The following is a 17,216-nucleotide window of genomic DNA, read 5'->3' as shown; positions in this document are numbered from 1 at the left end:
AATATATTCGATTACGATAAATAATCGAGGAGGAGGACTATGGTTGGTAAAAATTAATTCCTTTCATTGAGACCTTTCATTACAGTTCCATGAACTGTTCCACTCCCCTCCCCCCAAACCACTCTTTTGAGGAAGAGTTAGAAAGAAGCGCGGTAGTTGGAAGAAAACGATTGCTTTCGTTGAGACCTTTAATTAGAATACCATGAAACATAGAATTTAATTTCTAACCCCCCCCCCCCCCCCCCCTCCCGTCAACCACTCATTCCGAAAAAAAGTCGCGCGGAAAAGTTATAGTTTGAATAAACCAATTTATTTCGATGAGACCTTTCATTGCAATACTGTGAGCGTGTGTGTATCCCCCCCCTCCCAAATTTCAAAAGTTTTACTTGACACCACTAAATACATTCGTATGCAAAATTTGAGACCAATTGGTTATCGTATGTAAAAGTTACGCATGTTTTATCTAAGGAAATAAATCATGGGAGAGGGCCCCCTTTAAGACAGTGAAATTTGATGACCCTTTGGCACACCTTCAAGGTACCTATAAGCTACCTATTGTAAACAAGTATAAATTGTGCACAACTCTTGTGCAGATAAAGCGCATTTTTTTAACTGAAATAGCTTTTGTTTTGGCATCACCAATAGATATATTTCTTTTATTTCTTTCGCCCTTTGTGAGTACCCTCTTCCGATAATCCGTATAAGGGAATATACCCCATCACGATAAGAGGTCGAGGAGGAGGGCTATGGACATGGTTGGCAGAAATTAATTCCTTTCGTTGAGACCTTTCATATCATTAGAGTACCATGAAGGATAAAACGAGATCCACTCCCCCCCTTCCCTCTTCCCCGTACTTTGATAAGAGGACAGAAAGAAGAGCAGTAATTGGTAGAAAACGGTTCCTTTCGTTGATACCTTTAATTAGAATACAATGAGAGATAAAATTAATTTATAACCCCCCCCCCCCAGGCCCCGTCGATGAGACCTTTCATTAGAATACCATGAAGGGTAGAACATGTGCCTCCCCCTTTTCTAAAGTTTAACTTGACGCCACTAAAGGCATGCGTATGCAAAATCTGAGACCAACTGGTTGTCGTATGTAAAAGTTATGCACGTTTTACTTTCAAAAACAGCTTCTCAAGAAATAATTCGTGGGGGGCCCCCTTTTAGACAGCGAAATTTGATGGCCGTCTGGCACACTTTCAATTTCACTTTAATTCTTAAAAATACGCTATTGTTTGCGTTTTGTCCGTCCATCCATCAGCCCGTCCGTCCGGACCCACTTCTGCCGTTTCGAACTACTTCTAGGGGAATGGTCCTAGAGTCCTGGAATTGTTTGCAGTAGGTAGCCTATACCTTGAAGGTGTGCCAGATGGCCATCAAATTTCGCTGTCTAAAAGGGGGCCCCCCACGAATTATTTCCTGAGATGCTGTTTAGTTTTTGAAAGTAAAACGTGCATAACTTTTACATACGACAACCAATTGATCTCAGATTTTGCATACGCATGCCTTTAGTGGCGCCAAGTTAAACTTTAGAAAGGAGGGGGAGGGGCACATGTTCTACCCTTCATGGTATTCTAATGAAAGGTCTCATCGAAATAAATTGGTGTGTACAAACTATAACTTTCCCGTGCGACTCTTTGTCGAGATCAGTAAGCGGAGGGGCCTGGGGGGGGGACTAGTTTTATCCTTCATGCTTCATGGTACCTACCTACCTACTCTTAATAATTAAATTGGACGGCGGTTTTTTTTTAAATGTGACAATTTTATCTAGGTACTACTCATTTGAACTACTCAATAGATTGATGTGTTTTTTTAAAAATCGAACATAGGGAAATTACATTGCATGCAAACTCCTATGTTCGCATTTAAAAAAAATTCACTGTATGTATAAAGTAGGGTAGGTATGTATCTAGTACTTAAAGGACGTGATTGAGACAAATGGACAAAACGAGGCCATATGTAATTCAAATGCACTGGAAAGCGGTATAAACATTTGAACTCACCACCTGTGAGGTTAGGGTCCGAGTGAGTAGGGTCCGTAGGTAATTCTCCAGCACTGCAACAAACAAATGAGAAATGCCGAATGTTAATGTGAATGAATGTTAAAAGGGAAAGGCTGAACCAATTACGATGAACTTTTTCAGACGGATTCTTTATCATATTTGTAGACCATAGTGGCCATATCAGCCAAAGATAAGCAAGGGCCTTTTGAAACTAGAGCCTACCCCTGTCTATTCTGTTTATTTAGCAACTCCTGTAATTTGGGATGTGAGTTATATACGTCTTTCGCTATAGAAACCGTTGCACGTCATTGATTTGTGTATCAATTTCAGACATATGCTGCAACACTGCAACATGTACAAAAAAAAACAAGTGTGCGAAATCTATAGAAAACTTGTCTGAAATTGATTCATAAATCAATGACGTGCATCGGTTTTTATAGCGAAAGACGTATAGCATAATATTATACTATATGGTTATAGTTTATTAATTCCACATACAAAAAGTGCACAAATAAGAATAAAACAGTGCAAACCTGTTCATTGCCGACACTTGGAATACCTTTTTTTTGCAAAATATTATGACCTTCTCATCAAATAAACTAAGCATAAGGTGGGCATACTTATGAATAGTTTTGGTATTTGGTAAATGTATGCTCTGAATCCACCTTATTCTTAAACACATAAAAAGAATACTAATCTGGAATACTTAAATCTATGTTTATTGGAGAAAGAGCTTCAGCTAGTTCCTTTGGCGCATCAGCGACGGAGCCACAGAATTGAAACTGACCTACATGGCAAACAGCTGCGACTACTGGTATAATTGTCTTAACTAGCTCACAAAACTTGTCGAGTGTCCCTGTGATCCGTTTTGTAAATCCACCAAGCCCATTACCAATAGATCCAAACATGTTTCCCAATTTTTTGAGCTGGCGCCTCTAAAATTTGGAGATATAATGTGTGGATTAAGGTTGTAAAGTACCTACCATCCATCCTGGTTCATTGGATGAATCTGTCTCGGTTGGCATTGTCTGGTCCGTAGCTCCATTTGTGTAATAGGGGTTTTTTATATTAAAACCCGATGTAACGACAACATCGCTTCTTATATTTGTATCCACAGGCTTGTGTTCGGCACCATGAATAGTAAAACATAGAATAATTACGAAAAAGTACAAAAACGCCACCATTTTGATCACGTATTAAGTACAGTACGTAGCTGACGTTTCACTTAACAATATCTAACTGTGCTATGACAAGATATAGCATAAACTGTTACACCTCATCCTTTTTTTATGGGTAACCGCATAAAAGATAAAAAAATATTATGTATCATCCGTAAGTTCGTTCTAAGCCTCATAAAAACAAAGTAAGTACACAGCCTAAATAAATTAGTATCTAATTACATTTCACTATCATCCACTGTCCGCCCTACAAGTTTTTAAGGTCCCTAATTTGTGTAGCTATAATTTATTTATAACTAGCTGCTCGACCTGGCTTCGCACGGGTGTTTATAATTTTCGTATTCGTAGTTACATGTTGGGATGGATGTGTATGATGTTGGTTGCAGAAAAAATAATACCTTAAAATTTGCATTGAAACCCCTTTCCCGAATTATATTTGCACCAAAAAATGATGTCATTTGGAATACATATCAGTTATAATGTTGAATATTCTGCAAGAAATGCTTCGATAGAGGGTTTTGCCCTGAAAGAAGTAATGAATTCAGTGGTCAGGTGGCGTTGTAAGTTGCGATAATTTGACCTTTCTACTGGCACAATATAATCCTGCTGGTTCTAGTCGAAACCTCAAAATCGGAAGGAATTCTGTGGAGTATTGGACTCGATCATCAACTTTTTGAAGATACATTAGTTTACATTAGAACCTAGAACTGGCGTTTTCTTGTTCCCAAAAGATACTTGCCCCTTTTTGAGCACCGTTGGAAGATTTTTAATACAACGTTTTGTTTCGGAGAAATTATCACACACTATACTTTTTTATATGGCCCGTGGAAAGTACACGCTGTATTTAGTAGCACTTTTGATTACGAATACAACTATATACGTCACACAAACAAAAACAAAAGTTGGATATTGTTGGTTTCAACAGGATGGTGCATCTACGCACAACATCTTAATCGTGCAAGTATACGTATCTAACATATTTAATCTATTTTCCAGGAATTGATCTGATAGGTATGCTCGCAAGGTGTGCGCGGGTAGAGTTCAAAAATTGGCAATGAGAAAGTATCTTTTGTCTTTCTTGTTGTATCTGTTCAAATAACACCAGCAAAAAATAAACATAAGATCGGCAAGTTTCAGGTTTTCTGTCATATCTTCGGAAGTAATCGGAATTTGTTTGTTCTCTAAAGCACGATAATAATGGTTTAATTGCACATCTTTTCTCTAATTTGACCATCATCGTATCTTCTATGGTTTCGATCTCCATGATAGACAACCTTATCTTGGACACTCTTTCCTTTGGTAAATGTAATCCCTTTATGGCTTAATTGTATGTTGGGTCGTCCTCAAAGGCACAGGTTGGAATGAATTTTGTAGTCACGGCAAACCTTGCCCTTTTTATAACTAGAATTTGCCGACATATTTTTAAATTAGCTGCAGATGTAGGGTAGGTAGGCACGAATTTATATTTTATATTTTGACGATTATTTTCGTAAATTAATTAGGCTATTCTTTGGTTTCATTTTTAAGAAAAGAGTGTCCTATTTTCTTCCCTTAGCTTAACGCGTCACATGTTTCGATAACGCAAGCACAACAAAAAAAGAACCATCTAATTTGATCGCGTAAATTATGTTCGGCGATTCATTTTTATATACTTTCGCAGTCATTCGTCCTGCAATCGGATGAACAGTTTAGGGACGTAGTCTCTTGTAAAAGTAATGTCCCTCGGATACCTACCACTGTAGCATAGGCAACCAACATCCCAGCCGACTAGTCCAAGTTGGATTTGCGGGTGTGGGAGGTAGGTAGGTATCTAATGCGGTTCGTTTTCAGCAGGTATTCCCACTTTGCCAAACTAAAAATAAGTTAGTAGAATGAAAATGAATGGCATCGATTTATTAGCTCAAAAGATCCGCGCTGCTTTAATCTATCCTTGGTTTAATACAATAGAAATTTTTACATTTCTTTCAATTGGTTTGGTGCGTTTTAAATTTGGAAATAGTTTAGCTAAAATAATGACCTTTTACTTTTAATTTTTTCGAGTAGATTTTCTTCTAACAAAATAAATGTGATGATTTTGTCGTTTTATACTGACATTGAAATTGAAGTCTCATTATTAATTACTCGGGCCTCCTAATGGAATGCGATTATCTGCACTGGAAGCGCAACAATGCCGTTCCTTTTGTAACTACCACCTCCCACTCCTTTCAAACTCCGGGATGGCACCCGCGGAAAAATTCAGCTGTTTTAATTATTTTTCCCTAATTTCTAATCATTTCACCTGCATGAAAAAGCCGGTTTAACTGGTAACTAATTTTTTTATCAAAAAATATTATACCTATAACCTGGACTAAATATCCTTATAATATGCCTACCTACTCAAAAATATGCAACGTAAAAGCTCTCCTAAACTAAATTCGATATTAAATCAACCACGACCAAGTATCACAAATGCATATCATTTAATTTCTGATGCTAGTTACAAAAGGTATTGTTCCACAGTGCACTTGTAGGGCAATTAATCGCATTCCATGAGGAGACCTACTCGCAAGTAATTATTAATGACACTGGAATTTCAATGTCATTAAAGGACAAGAATATCACCTTTATTTCGTTAGAAGAGAACCTACTCAAAAAATTAAAAAGTGAAAGGCCATTATTTTGTCTTAATAGTCTCTAGCTAAACTATTTGCAAATTTAAAACGCACCAAACCAATTGTAAGAAATGTAAAAATGTTTACTGCACCAAGCCAAGGATATGCAGCGCAGATCCTTTGAGCTAATAAATCAATGGCATTCACTTTTATTCTACTAACTAGTATTTAGTTTGGCTAAATGGGAATATCTGCTGAAAATGAACCGCATTAGATAGCTACCTCGCACACCCGCAAATCCAACTTGGACTAGGCGGCTGGGATGTTGGTTGCCTATGCTACAGTGGTAGGTATCCGAGGGACATTACTTTTACAAGAGACTGTACGTCTAACGCTAACCCCCAAAGTTTAGTCGCAATCGGATAAACGGTTTAGGAAGCTGGCAGTGGCATCATAAGAGACAGGACGAATACAATTTTATTTACTTACCTACATAAAAACCTTGAAATATGACCAATCATTACCCAAAGTTTCGTATCAATCGGATGAACGGTTTAGGCAAGCATAAGGAACATTCGTACGTACAGACAGACGGAATTTCTTTTATTATATAGAAACCTTCCCGGACATACCTCCAACTATTCCCCAAAGTTTAATCGCAATCGGATGAACGGTTTAGGCAGGCATAAGAGACATACAAACATACAAACATTCATTTTATTTATATACATAGTCGCACTGAAATTATCATACATTTTAACAATAAAAATTTAAGACTATGGCTTAATTATCCAGTGAGATTACATTAGCAACATTGCAAAAATGGAGAAGCTAGCACTAAGAGAAATATTTTGTCTCAACTCGAACCTTCTCATTCTGTCATCCTTACAACCTCATTTTCTTGTTAACTATAGACTTTGGAAGCCTACAGCGCAGCGGCCAGTTTCCAATGTTCGTCTAATCGAAAAAATGATATAGTGATATGTCCTTTGTAATAATGTACTACCAAAGAGTACCCATACTCTTTGGTACTACTATGCGATCAAAAATGAGTTGCTGTCGAGTCACCTTTGGAATTTTGGTTTACGTGTGAAATTGTATTTAACTTGCACTTCCAAAGGCGACTCGACAGCAACTCATTTTTGATTGCCCGTTATAATATGATTGCGAAAATGTTTTTCTTTAATATAGGTGTAGAATAACCGTTGCCTTCAGAAATAAAGAACTCATTAATCATTTATACTCCTAGTTTTGAAGTTGGGCAGACTAAATAGGTCTATTTTCAACTACAACTTTGTCCAGAACGCACAGCGAGACGAAAAACCTAATAATGAAATTTCTAAAATCATATTTACGCACTTCAATCTTTTCATATTTCATGCGACAGCCGACAGGTATTATACCTGGAAAACCTCCCCTTCTTTCAAAAACTTTCTATACATATACTTACAGTGTACAATCTATTTAGTAATTTTTTATCACTCATTCAGATAGCATTGCAACTTGTTTTCTCAGATTAATAAACGTCAACGCTACTTTTTGTAGTTTTGGAGTAGAAAAATTGTATTTCATGAAATTTTTTCGAAAGAAGTGAAACTCCTCTTTTATGTTATTTTTAGCGTAACAAGTTGAGGAAAGCTTACAACAATGTCTATCATTATTAATTATTTATTTATTTATTTGAAATAGTGCTATCTGATTTTTTAGAATTAATTTAAATTTAACATTCGGAGTAAATTAGACTGAGAATTTGGTTCCTTTAACCTCTTGTACATAAAATGATCCAACCCTATTCCAATAAGCGCATTCGATTTTAGTTCACAAAACAAGGTTAATCCTTATATTTTTTAAAACAGAGTGATAATTCAAGGAAAGATAAACACGGAAATGTATGACCACAGCTAAATAGGTACTGCTTCCTTATCTTTTAAGGAAATAAAAGAGGTTTTCAGAAAATTCCCATAGACTGGTTAGATAAGAAATATATTTCAAGGCATATAGGATTTTAATTTACACTTCCTCTTTATAGGAAATATCTCTTGAATAGTCCTCCCCTATAACTAAAACATTTAGGAATCTGGGCAGAATTGATAATACACGTTTTTGGGAAGATCTTACGGAATGTGGTGGTACTATTTGTTTGATATTCTGCATCTAAATCATGTGAAACGATTATTTTACCTCTTCTTGTACGCGAAAAAATTAATTATAAAGATTCTGTTTTCACGAGTTTTTAGTCTAAGCAGCCATGGACTAAAGTTTTTCTTTTATCATAGTCCATGGCTACTTAGACTAAAAACTCGTGAAAGCAGAACCTTTATAATTAATTTTTTCGCGTACAAGAAGACGTAGAATAATCGTTTCATGATTTAGATGCAGAATTTATATCTCTATAACTTTTATTTGAAGTATTTTTGCGTAAAATAATTAGGAAACGTTTGCGCAAAGAAAAAGTAATTTCCCATGTTAAACGCCTATGTTCCACTATCCGATTTACACCCTGTACATTTTTTCTAATACCCCATACCTACCTCCAGACAGCATACCTATAGGCCTTCTGGATATCAAAGAACACCGCCGTTGCATGTTGGGTATTGGTCTATCATTAGGGTTGGTTGCTTTGGTGGATTACTCGTTCCTACAATATTTTAGCGCATTTTTTAAGAATTAAAAAAAGTGTGCTATTGTTTGCGTTTTGTCCGTCCGTCCGTCCGGACCCACTTCTGCCGTTTCGAACTACTTCTAGGGGAATGGTCCTAGAGTCCTGGAAATTTTTGCAGTAGGTAGCCTATACCTTGAAGGTGTGCCAGAAGCCCATCAAATTTCGCTGTCTAAAATGCCCCCCTCCCTACGAATTATTTCCTGAGATGCTGTTTTTGAAAGTAAAACGTGCATACCTTTTACACACGACAACCAATATTGGTCTCCAGATTTTGCATACGCATGCCTTTAATGGTGCCAGTTAAACTTTAGAAAATGAGAGGGGGGGGGGAGGAAACACATGTTCTACCCCTCATGATATTCTAATGAAAGGGCTGATTGAAGTAAATTGGTTTGTACAAACTCTTCCCCGTGCGACTCTTTTTCGAGATCAGTGAGCGCCGGGGTCTGAGGGGGGGGGGGGGGATTCATTGATCTCTCATTGTATTCTAATTAAAGGTCTCAACGAAAGGAACCGTTTTCTACCAACTACGACCCTTCTTTGTGTCCTCGGCAAAGTGCGGGGTGGAGGGAGAGTAGAACCAGTTTTATCGTTCATGGTACTCTAATGAAAGGTCTCAACGAAAGGAATTCATTTCTACCAACCATAACCCTCCTCCTCGACCTCTTATCGTGATGAGGTATATTCCCTTTTACCTCAAGAACGGATTGTCGGAAGAGAGTACTCACAAAGGGCGATTGAGACGTCTGCAACAAATACAAGTTTTCAAATTGTCACCCTGTATAACAGATAAACACGTATAAATTGTGCACAATTCTTGTGCAGATAAAGCGCATTTTTTTAAACCGAAATAGCTTTTGTTTTGACATCACCAATAACCTAAATGTAATACTATTTGGTATGGTTAGAAAGCATTTTTTCAGAGCTTTCCAACGACGTATCACACATGGGGGGTCACTATTTAAGATTTAAAAGTTGGGGTGGCTGGGGCGCAGGGGGTGTTGCCTAACCACATGAAATATTATTAATTAATCAACCTCCATGGCTATGCCTTGCAATGGCCTTGCAGGTTCCTACCTGCAATGTTGCCATATGCATCTTTATTTCTCTCATCTTTATTTAATATTATTTTGCAAATCGACCTTTGAACTCCTCATTATTTTCATACATAATTTAATTTTATACGTAGCAAGATGAAGTATTGTTTGCTATGTACCTAGGGAAATTTACTGTTATTTCGGCATTCGGTATGATTGTATTTCCTCTGGAATTAACACAATGGAAAATCTAAATCACCCCCTAGACTTTACGAGAATACACGTTTTGAAGCACCAGGAATCCGGATCAAACAAAATCTCGATGTCGTCGATCTGTCTCTCTCTTGTGTTATTTTGCATAAAGCCAAATCATTTTAAAGTTTCCGCCGCGAAATTATTGAATCAATGAAGATTTTGCTCTACCAGTGATCTGAACCCAAAGTTAGCATTAACCATACTTGCAGATGTGTTCCACACTGACTCCCTGTACTGCGCAAACGCAAGCGCGCTAAAATTTGAATTTGCTTTAACGTGCCACCGGTTGTTTTGTTTATACTACCAGTTCCTGCTGACTTCCATATTACAAACCAAAAATGTCGCTGTATTTTCGGAAAGAATATGTTCTTCTCGAATTAAAGCCTTCGGTCACTACTGTGAATTCCAGTTAAATACATTATAGCGCCAACTTGAAAGCAAACCTCTACTTTAGCTATCAGTCATGATCCTTGTAGTCTGTTTTTTTGTGATTCGTTCAGCACCGGACTCTCTTTACCATAGGTCAATGTTGGTCTGTAACGTTATTGCTGTAAGCTCTTTCTAATTAACTATTACAGTACTTACCGAAGCAGTTTCCTAATATCGCCTTTGGCATATTCTATGACCATGCACTCCAAATGTAGATAACAACAAAATTCATCTTGATAACATGGCATTTTCATATACCTACTACATATAATAGGTAAGCAGGTAAGCTAAATTATCTTCAATTATAACGTTTGCAGGTTATGTGTATATTATTTACCCCAATGAATAAAGAATACTTACCCCTTACACTTGACAGCTGTACACAAATTCAAATTTTAGCGCGCTTGCGTTTGCGCAGTACAGGGAGTCAGTGTGGAACACATCTGCAAGTCATTAACCATAGCCCCCCCCCCCCCCGAATGTCAAGATTTTTTTGCAACATTCATAATAGGGATAAATGAACTCAAGTGGCACTAGCTATAGTGATTTTGCGCTTTCTTTCTTTGGCCAGACATTCAAAATGGTGGTTAACAGACCTCCGAATTCTTTTTGTTTAGCATGGTCGGGTAAATCAAAAAGTTGCACATTGTTGCATCCGAACAATGCACAGTAAGCCATCGCGAAATTTTCATACTCAAAACTAATACAAAAATCCGATATACTAACTGATACCTAACCATCCTCGAGATTATGTTTGGGCTGTAACTTTAGGACCCGATGGTCTACGTAGCTGAAAAACAGTAGTTCTTATTTAAGAACATGTTACATGTAACATGTGTTATGTGTACCATTTTTCAAAGCGATTGGACGTTTCTAAACAAAGATATCGTGTGTACACGGAGAGACAAACAGTAATACAAATTATAAACGATCTCGAAGAAAGTATGGACGTAACGAGTACAAAACGCACCTATTCCTTGATCTTGCTGTACAATTACATTTTGTTTCATCTGACCAAGTAGAAAAAGGTCGCAGCATTGAATTTGACAGTTATAAATTCAATGGTCCTCACCTAGGTGCAAACTATACCTAAATGACGAGTATTCGCGCCTTCGATGCATGACAAGGCAACTTCTCTGTAAATACCTTTGGTACCTAATGAGTTTGGTAATGAGTTTAAAAAAATTATGAATTGTTCTCAAATTGCGATATTTTGTTTATGTGTTTTCACTTCGTCGTTAGCGTTAGCGCCCTTGAATAAGGAATCTTTCTTATTCTGATATCAAATAATTATTACGATTTGCTTATACGATGGTAGCCGTAAAAGAAATCGGATTTTTACAAAACATAAACATGTTATAATTAGGGGATTGGCAGTATCAAATATTGATTGCATAATCGATTGAGGACAGATGTAAACAAGTACAAAGCAGAGTTTATGTAAATAGTAAATAATGGGAGTAAGTATAGGACAGTAATATTATCATTAAAGAATTAAACAGGTGGCAGGTTATATTTTTTATTTATAGAATGATCGCACTGAAAGGTGATAACCGGGGAAGTGCGAGACAATTTATGTTGTTGTTAGTTTGATACGCATTGCTTTGAGTAACCTGACTCTCGCCCACACAGCTTTGAAATTATGGAGAGTATCTTTGGCAACACCGCCATGAATAATGTTACCGTTTTGCTGCAGGTACCTATAATCTCACCAACTTTACGGTACATTTTAGTTATTCAACTCAGTTACTAGAGGGCCAGGGTATCGCCCTCCCAGCGCTGAGTAAATTCAAACTATTTCACAATTTAATGATAGCTGCATCTCTTATTATTAGTTACTCTTTGCCTATATGTTAATTATATAAAAATGTCCACCTGATTTTACCTCTACAGCGTTAGCTTGCAGAGTAGTGTTTAATTGCATTTCTTTACAGATCGCGTCACGTCTAACCAACGTTGTATTGGTTGTGGTCTATTAAAGACTCTATAGTACCCAGCCTGAACACTTCATCTACTATATTACTTTCTTATAGAGCTATTATCATTGGTTCAATTTTATTTACCATTTCCCTTAGTTCGTCATATTTGTTTCTGATGCCTCTACAATTCGATTGTACATATATAATAGTTTCAGATGTCTTATTTTGATTCATAAGAGGATTTCATAAATTAATTTATTATGCTTACTAAACAATGCCGGACAATACGACGAATAATATTAAATAAAGGACAAAATAAATTAACAAGTTACTAAAATATGTATACTATATTATAATATTGTACAAAATGTGTTGTGTACTTGTGTGTTGTGTATAATGATCAAAGACGTACCGCACCATCTTTTTAAAAACAATTGATTTGTACTCATTAAAAGAATTTAAAGAATGTTAAATCAGCAACTTTACGTAAAAACTTCGCGATAACGTTTTCTTTGGTATAAACATGGGCGTTCTCAAGTACAGGATGAGGTCTTCTAGTGGGTTTTGAGCCCAACGTGTTACTGTGACGGAATTCAGTACGGCAACATTTCAAAAATCTATCTGGAGCTAAACTGAAATATAAAGCGGAATAGGTAGGATAATAGTATCAGATAATTCATGCAGTACAAAGGACACCCGTACAACAACTGAACTGTACCTAAGTTATTGCACGAAGGAGTCATCGTTGCTCTTGTTGCTCTGTTCCACCTGGAACTAGGTATCCAAACAAACTTGTTATCATTCTTATATACCTAGTGAAATTAATAATATGATAAATCAAATTACAAATGAATAAAGACATGCATCCCAAAGCAGGTGTACCTAAGCATTATAGCTGAAATTGAAATAGATTTAAAGGTTATGTTTCTCATTAAAATCAACTTACGTACTGCTTATTAGGTTTGCACGGCTGCTTTTGAATGTTATGAACTTCTTAAGACTACTCTAGAAATTTGTAAAAAATTGTAAAAGGAACATCATCATTTTGTCCTTCGCGGAAGTAAGTCGAATCGTTTTTTTACCAGTGTAACCTTTGTGTTACATTTTTAGGTGTTTTTGCTACAGGTATTTATCACGTTTTTATATCTCTTTTATTCTACAACCCCACATGTATTTTCCCATTCTCTCATTGAACAGATTATTTATTTACATGAATTTATTTGTTAACTGTAAAATTCCGTAAATGAGCCATAACATACCTAAATGTATGCTTTTATTTTAATGAACTTATAATGTAACCATGTGCAATTTCATTCAGAGAAACAAGCTTCGATCCTTTCGTTTGGAGTTTTTCACATTATTTTGTTTTGTGTGTTCTTTTGTTCGTATTTTATTATGATTTTGTGCTTTGCCTAATTGCTATTCCATAATGTGCACATCATGTTTGGTGTAAATTTTAATTTATTGATGTTGATTGTCCCGAAAGTAACATTCATATAAATTTTGATCATTCTTTTAATGTGTGGAAATTACCGAGTTGTTTGTGTGTGTACTGACTTGTTGTTTGTAATTAACATTTTCTCCGTGAATGAAGCAGTCACGGGAGTGGCAAAAACTGTGATCAAATGAGTTACGACGCTTAATTCCGTAATTGTGTTCGACTTTCAACTGTAGGCTCGAAACCCCGAACGAAGGGCGAGTTACATGTCTTGGGGGCAAGATTATGCTAATCAACTCTTCTGTTTAGAATCTATGTGCGTTAAATAAGTTGCAATTCGCTAATATTCACGTATTTTGCCATTAGTTGAACTTGCCTCGAAGACCATGTAATTTTCGATCTTGCTCTTAACAAATGGACTTTATTGCACCAAAGATGAGTCACGTCCTAATACCCTTCACCCTTTCTCAGAATTTAGGTATCTGCTTACCTGACCCATTGTTTCCAAAATTTGTTTTTAAACTTGAGTATAACCAACTTGGTGTACCTATATGCATTTACTATTTCCGTAAGAATATACTCTAGACGGAAATTAGAAGATTATAAGATGAAACTAAATGTTTTGGTTTTAAATGGATTTATCCTGCGTTTGATTTATAAAATAAAGTGTTCTGGTACGGTATTGTTTAATTTTAATTACGGTATGGCGTACCGACTACCGGTGCATACCGTCACAAATCTGTCAAAGAACGTAATGCATAACTCTTTAAATTGCAATGATAACTACAGCATATACAATTCTGTAACATTTCACGATCGCATAGATTAAAAAATCTATATGATGATCATATTCATAAGAAACAAATGGTAGCGATATTGCAATTCTATAGTTTATTTATGCAAAAAGAATATCGGAGACAATTTAAATATCCACCTAACTTCATATAGGGCCCGCTCCCTATGTGATTCAGTCAACCCCGCTTTACGTAATACTAAAAAGCATACACGTATATTAAGCGAGAGCTGGAAGACTGATGATGTATGCAAATGTGCAATCTTCGCAAAGGCAGTTGTCATTTATTTTAAAGTGACAGTTAACTTCAGTTCGTTGCAAGCAACGTGTGAACGACAGTGAGGCACGCTTTTGTCATCGTTATATCCTCCATTATAAATACATTTAACACCTATGAGAGATTTATAGCACAATTTGCATACGTCAGCCTTTTAAACGACATTTCACTTAACCTCCCAAATTCATATTCACTTTGTTGAAAAGTCCATAAATTAAATACAACACACCGCCTCCCAAGGTGGGCCATGTTTCACCCTTGTCATAATTTTACGATTTCATACGTAAAAATTAGCAATCCGGTTGAAGTAGGAAACTTCGCACACCTTCAAATCAACCCCTTTAATTCAACTTACTAACGATGGTGAAACATCTTAACGAGATTGAATGAAAGCTGCAATGAATTGAGCTGCAGTACTTAAAAAGTACATTTACAAATATAGAACTTCTCAATCATTGCCATTTCGTTAATTACACATAATTAAAATCCCCTCTTGATTGACGTAAACCGTTTGTTTATTTTGTCACATTAGTAAGGCGATTCCCTTTCGTGTTACTGTGATTTTAGGGGCTGCGCTTTCTAATTTAGTTATCGCTGACGATTACCAAACCTGAAAGGACTCATCTCACTCTCTGGAAAGTAAACACTGCATTGCTATAATTCCATTAAGAAATGAACTGAGCCAAGAGCTTTTGATGGAATAACTGGGCGTGTGTAATTTGTAAGTCAAATAAATGTTATTTTACTCAACATACGAGCAAAGTACACAATGTATCCGTAAAACAACTCATGCGAACGTCTATGCTAATGTTTCGTACTTCATAGGCACGCACTATTTTTATGCATATGTTACCCCAGTAAGCATTGAGGTCGGAATGATGCATAAATACATACATATACTTGTCACATCTAAATGAAAATTATCGTGTTTGATTTGATATAAATAATGATAAAAGTGAGGGATACCGCTCTTGTGTTCTGAACCGTAAATTCACAAGAATGAGGCTTGATTGAATTGTGCACTCCTTTACGCACGTTAGAGCACGGAGATTGCGACTATCTTCTTAAAGTAGATCCTTACATTCTAAATCCGCAGAAGTCCACACACGATCTGTCCCTTTTAACTCTAACAAAAAGTATCTTCGTAATTTAAAAAATGCAGAACTATTTTCTATTTCATGCTACCAAACTCAACTTATCAAAGATTGAATAAAATCACTGCAAGTGGAAGTAATTTTAGAAAGAATTTGTTCGCTTTTTCGTTAACTACGATACATCCTTCTTAATGTAACCAAATTATTATATTTATCACGTCATATGTATACATATTTGAAAGGGTACTCCCAAAAATATGAGACGTTTGAATTCAGTGAGAAGGTACTTTTTAGCGCAACACAACGAAGTTGAGATAACGCTTATATGCTTGATTTTCCGTCGTCTGTGTGTCTGATCCATCGCGATCTTGGCCCATAGGCCACCTAGAGACTTCGTGTTAAAATAAAATACCTAGAAAATCTGTGGTCGTAGTTATCTAATTTATATTTTTGTAACACGCTTCTCAAGAAAATTTGAAATTGGAATTTTTAAAGATTTATTTGGAGTAGGTAGTCTGTGTATTTTATCGCCATGAATTTAACCGATTTGCTTACATTTTTGAATATTTCCTTTATAATTTTGCAACATTTTCTCAAAATTTCTACCCATGATAGTGCATCCCTAAACGGGGTGCGAAAAAATTCCGATAGCGACGATATTTGTAATTGTAATTATTACTTAAGTGTTGCACGCTGATGTATTTGTTTAATACGAATCACAAAGCTTTCATAACTACTCACGTTAACATGTCTAGAAATTTCACGGCCAAACACAAAAGAAAATGCAAGATAGTGGCAATGAATGTAGTGGTTAATCTAAATTCGTTTCCACACCACTGGCGCATTTGATACTGAGATTCAGATTTCGTATGATATTCCGTGCTAATACAGCAAATAAAAAAATGAAGTTTTACATTTTGGTTATACTTATTTGTTATCTCAAAGTGAAAATACCCAATTCATTTAAATTGACAAAATGTTGCATAAGAAGTGGAACTATTAAGTTTTTACTATTAAAAATTAATATCCATTGGAAAATTCCTTCTAAACGTAAACCCTTTTAGATGGGTCCGTACACAAATCACAAAACCATTCAACAAGATGAATGGTAGGTACCGATTCTGTAAGGTTTTCTTTTTTATTGTTTAAGGTGACAAAAAATTTAACTTTTAACACCCTTAAAGGCAAGGTAATGAGTTGAATACACGAATACAATGTACGGGATATTAATTTGTACGTTAGAATGAATAGTTATTTTAGTTATTCGTTTGAGAATGAACGCCACTGGAAAGCCTTCATATTACGCCCGTGGACTAATTTTTATAAGGTTTGATGTTCAGGCGACATGCGTGTTTGGTTTGGTTTATAGAGAGGTCATTTTGATTTGTTGTTGCGTCGCGGTTAAGAACACTTAAATCCTGTGGGTTGCGGCTGGGACAAAATTGTTAATTTTGGTAACACGCTGCCTGGTTTTAGGTAAGGGTCTGTTAGGTTTGTAGAGAGATTTTTTTGTTTTTGCAATGTTATTTTAGTTTT

The 17,216-nt window shown here is 36.1% G+C and overlaps 1 long non-coding RNA gene across 1 annotated transcript; it reads right to left on the bottom strand.

The window, feature by feature from the left end:
- Positions 1-2,882: 2,882 nt before the first annotated feature.
- Positions 2,883-3,256, bottom strand: LOC116163257. The gene is made up of 2 exons (XR_004143711.1): positions 2,991-3,256; positions 2,883-2,942 (listed from the first exon to the last, which is right to left on the bottom strand). It is a non-coding gene; the product is annotated as an uncharacterized LOC116163257 (long non-coding RNA).
- Between the last annotated feature and the right edge of the window lie 13,960 nt (positions 3,257-17,216).

The sequence above is a fragment of the Photinus pyralis genome, unplaced genomic scaffold (assembly GCF_008802855.1).
Source record: "Photinus pyralis isolate 1611_PpyrPB1 unplaced genomic scaffold, Ppyr1.3 Ppyr1.4_LG2, whole genome shotgun sequence".
In the NCBI taxonomy this organism is placed as follows: Eukaryota; Metazoa; Arthropoda; class Insecta; order Coleoptera; family Lampyridae; genus Photinus; species Photinus pyralis.
This window is presented reverse-complemented; position numbering and strand designations above follow the sequence as displayed.